The sequence below is a fragment of the Oncorhynchus kisutch genome, linkage group LG19 (genome assembly GCF_002021735.2).
Source record: "Oncorhynchus kisutch isolate 150728-3 linkage group LG19, Okis_V2, whole genome shotgun sequence".
In the NCBI taxonomy this organism is placed as follows: Eukaryota; Metazoa; Chordata; class Actinopteri; order Salmoniformes; family Salmonidae; genus Oncorhynchus; species Oncorhynchus kisutch.
Window position 1 is genome coordinate 41,704,409 of NC_034192.2, and position 5,379 is coordinate 41,709,787.

The following is a 5,379-nucleotide window of genomic DNA, read 5'->3' on the forward strand; positions in this document are numbered from 1 at the left end:
AGTACTTCCTCCGTTACACAGACACGATTGGTAACTTTCAAAATGCATACTACTGTGCTCCGAGCACACAAATTGGAGCACAGGAGGGTCGGAGTATGATTCCAAATAAAAGTATGGGAAACAGAGCACAGAGGGCACTTCTCAAATGCGTACTCCATTTGTATATATTTAGAAGCATGTATCGATACAAGCTTCAATTGAATGTATGTTAAGAAATATGACGCTACCATGCAAAAAACGACGCAAAATGTTTTCAAATCAATGGCGGACACCATTTAAGCTAAATCTAGAGAAAATACACTCCGACTTCAGAATGAAATGTTGCCTATATTATCTTGATACGTTAATAAATACATGCTGTGTTAATTTTGGAACGCTTACCTGCCTACGTACTGAAGATCGCAAGCCCATAATAAGTCAATAGGGCTAACTGGCTAGCTACAACTAATAGCTAGCCCACATTTTCTTTTATGTTTACCTTGCATAACATTACTTTAAGGTCATTTTTGTCTTTTTAACTAGCTGGATAGGTAGACATTTGCTTTGTGTAAATGTTGTTGCCATTGTCTTGGCTGGGAGAAGGTTCAGTGAATGGGGAGGTAAAGCGTGAGGTAATACAGTAGGAAGAGTGCGAGTGCTTCTCAAATGTAATGTTTTATGCGTTCTCCACACTCTCGACCTTAGAAGAACATACTCAAGAGAAAGTAATCGGAGAATGCACTCAGAGCATGAGCGTGTGGAGCATGGTAGTATGCATATTGAGAAACACCTGATGACTCAATATGTGCAGACAGAAATATTACCACATTATCACACACTGAGGATGACAGTATTTCTACATCAGTTGATATAACCTACCCCTTTCAAATCTGGGGCAAGGTTGTGGGAGTCCACTCCATATTGGATAACAGAATGTGTGTGTGTGGCGATCTGCCACCTGGTGGCTTGGGAAACACCGCTCTTTGATTGCAATAGTTGAGATAAGTTCAGATAAGAACAGCCTACTGTAAACGTATTCAGGTGCAAACTGATGGAGCAATTCACAATGATACTCCAGCCAGCAACCTTCCACACCCTACCACCCAGCTAATAAGCCCTAACTCTAAGTTTGCGAATTTGGGGGACATCCAGGAGCAGAATAGAACCAGCAGCTTATAATGCCTCATGAATTAGTGTTAAAATGCCCTGTATGAGATGATCCACATAATGACTTGGGAATCCACGCAGGAGTTCCGTATTCAGGTTTTGGCTCTTAAGGCAGAGTTACGTGTGTAAGGTGGAATGACACTATATCACTTAATGAGCATTAGTGGTGTAAAGTGCTTAAGTAAAAATACTTAAAAATACTACTTAAGAAGTTTTTATGGGTGTCTGTACTTTACTATTTATATTTTTGACAACTTTTACTTTTACTTCACTTCCTTCCTAAAGAAAATAATGTGCTTTTTATTCCATCCATTTTCCCTGACAGCCAAAAGTACTTGTTACATTTGAAATGCTTAGCAGGAAGAGAAAATTCACAAACTTATCAAGAAAACATCCCTGGTCATCCCTACTGCCACTGATCTAGCGGATTCACTAAACACACATGCTTCGTTGGTAAATGTGTGCCACTGGCTATCCTTAAATAAATACAAAAACAAGAAAAGTGTGCCACATGGTTTGCTTAATAAAAGGAATTTGAAGTGATTTATACTTTTACTTTTGACACTTAAGTATATTTTGACAATTACATTTACTTTTGATACTTAAGAATATTTAAAACCAAATACTTTTAGACTTTTACTGAAGTAGTATTTTACTGGGTCACAATCACTTTACTTGAGACATTTTCAATTAAGGTATCTTTACCTTTATTCAAGTATGACAATTAGGTACTTTTTCCACCACTGACAAGCATGTGCATTTAATGTAACTCCTTAAATATGGAACTCCTGCATGGTCTCTGAAGTCGTTACACCCCTGTAAAGCATTTCATTCAGGGCATTATAATACTGCTTCATAAGGCATAACAAGTTGAAAACCTTGCAAACCTGAATACAGAACTCCTGCATGGATTCGGATGTCATTACCCACCTGTGGAGCATTTCATGTAGTGCATTATAACATCCACAGAGCATTATGGCCAGACTGAATAACACCTTAGGAAGCAGTGTTATAATTTACTGGCTGTAATGCTCTGTGGATATTGCAATGTATGTATGTTTATGTGCCATGTTATCAGCACATGTTATACATAGCTTATAAGGCATTAGGAATGTGCTCTAATGCAGTATGAAGATGGTATTCATATGGAGTATTACCGAATGATTATGCACTACTATAAGTAAAGGAAACTTATTTTTGCTGCATATTTCTCAATAGGCTGTATGTAGTAAGCATTTGCAGTGTCAGTGATGACATAAGCCTTATGCCCCGTACACACCGTGACGTATTTCATTACACCTTAAATCATCTTCACAGAGTCTTGCCCGCTACTGAATGGACAAGTGTAGTGTTTCTAACACAAGTTGGAGGAGAGTCTTTCATCAGAGATAGCATTTATTTTGGGAGATTGTAAAATATGACCTTTTCATTCAAGACAGGGAAAAATATTGCTTCAGGTGATAATAAAACATGTTTTGTTTAGTTACTTTTTCGTCAACTTGTTTCTCTAACTTTGTAGCAAGTCAAGCTAGCTAGCTAAACGTTAGGCATGCTTGAAGATACTACTCTAGCTAGCGACCTCCACCCCACCTAATAATTATCATAAACAAACTTAATTACCAACACTGACTTAAATGGGTTGCAACAGTCATATAATTTAATAGGGTTAACAGCCAATGTGTATTATTTAACATTACTATTAAAATAGTACTAACTTAGGGTACTAGGGGGTAACTAGCCCCCCCTAAGAACAACGTTTAATTCCTGACAAAAAAAATGCAAAGTTTGGAAAAAATGTGGCATCTGGATGAAGGTCATGCTTAGGTGATTTTTTAAAATTTTATTACATAATCAGGTAAGTCAGTTAAGAAAAAAATCTTATTTACAATGACGGCCTCCTGGGGAACAGTGCCCTGTTCAGGGGCAGAACAGATTTGTACCTTGCCAGCTCGGTAATTGGATCCAGCAACCTTTCGGTTACTGGCCCAATGCATGGGGGTGCCAGTTACCCAGGTAGAAGATTATGGCATAGGGTTTCACACAAGTGTGTTAAAATCCATTGAATCACTTTTATTTAGAATAATTTGTAAGTAATACTTAAAAGCTAAGTGTAGTTGTCTTATTTTTATTATTTAAATAAAATATGGGAGGGAAAGGGTGTTGCACATGTCACCTTTAATATCTGCACTATGAGGAGATTTGATGTAAAGTCATTTTACTTACCTGCTGTCACGTTCGTCGTATACATAATGAGCGGATCAAGGCGCAGCGTGAGAAGAGTGCGGGGATCCGGCACAGGACATACCGGGCTGGGGAGGTCACTGGAGGCCTGGTGCGTGGAGCCGGCACAGGTGGCACCGGACTGATGACACTCTCTTCAGGGCGAGTGCGAGGAACCGGCACAGGACGTACCGGGCTAGGAAGGCGCTTTTCAGGGCGAATGCGCTGCAGAATACACCTAACCAACATCTCTCTCCGATCTCCTCCTAAAACAGCTCCATCGACTCCCCGACGGCCTCTGGCTCTCTCCTCGGCTCGACCGACAGCCCCTTGTGTCCCTCCCCCCAAAATATTGCCGTTTCTGTGGCCGCGGACCACAGTGTCGTCACTGTCCTCCTATACTCCTTGGCGACTCCCGCCAAGGAAGGGTCTCGCATCCACCCATATCCGTAGCGCACATAGCACTAAACCAAATGAAACAATATCACACAAACGCAGATGGGAAAAGGACCATACTAAGTATGATCCCCAATTAGAGGCAACGATCATCAGCTGCCTCCAATTGGGAACCATACTCACACCAACATAGAAATGAAAGACTAGAACACCCCCTAGTCACGCTCTGACCTATTGCACCATAGAGAACCCCAATGGCTCTCTATGGTCAGGGCGTGACACCTGCACATTTTTTTGGTTCTTTCTTTGCTGTCCCTTTTCCATACAATCCATTATGTACAATTCCACTAAATATGATTTGAATAATGCAAAATGTTCAATCCCAGCAGTCATTAAAATGACATTCAGGAGCAAAAGGTTTTCAATAGATGTTTTTAATTAATAAAAAAACGTATATTATTTGGAATATAATATTGGATGGAATATAACTAATAACATTAAATAACTTTGGAATATAACATTTAATAACAATAACTTAACTCATTAATTCAGTGTGACATTGATGTGGAAACTCTCTTATGCTCTGCTATTGCATGATTCTAATTTGTACATAGGTCACAAATAAAGCTATCCCCAGTAAAATTGGAGCACAACTCATGAGCCCACCTCCTGCAATGCTCAAACCTAATCCAGTCCCCACCTGTGACTGAAAATGGAGAGATATGCCAATTTAAAAGCTCTCTCTTAAAAACATAGCTAGCTATCTAGCTATATGACATAAAATGCTGTGTAAAATTAAAAAAAATCAATAAAGTAAGTTTAACTGCAAAACTATCAGTCATTTACAACTGAAATTAAGTTACGTTATCTTTTTAATGTATTTTACCTCAGACGATCTGGTAGTAAGGTTGCTAGCTAGCACTCCAAGCAGCTTTTGCTAACTAGTTAGCTGGCTAGCATTTACTGCTAGTGAAGTTGCTAGCTAGCAAGTTAGCATAAGCTAGCGCTAACTGTGCTAGTCATTGTCTAAATGACAGGTAGAAACATTCATAACCGTAAAAGGGTAACTAGCCCCCAAAACACTCATCCAACATTATTTAAAAGTTATCTAAATATTTCTCTAAACAAGAGGATTATTTATTTTAAGGCTTGTACATTTAAAATTATAGATCCAATTTAATTGGAGTAACGTTATATCTACAACTTTTTCAAAAAAAAAAAAAATGGATACATTTACCACAAAATAGTTTTGTTGAAATATGTCCAAAAGTTGTGAAGACACAGAGGAGAACGTATTTGGTGACTACCCAAACGGGCTACCCAACGGGCTAGTTACCCCCTAACGTTAGTACCCTATACGAATGGGTAATTGTTTACAAGTTGCTAGCTATCCCATAAAGCCATCACCAAAAATCACACATTTTCATATTTTTCTGTGGTTGGTCACTTCCTGTTCTTCCACGGACTCTGGCTGGACTGAAGATCGTGCAAAATTTTGAAAAATGTAAGTGTGTGCCGTCCTTCTCCCAGCAGAGCCTTCAACCGCACGGGGGCGTTGCGATTCCACTTTGTTGTGGACGTCCCCATTTAAATGAATGACATCCTGCGCAATTTAAC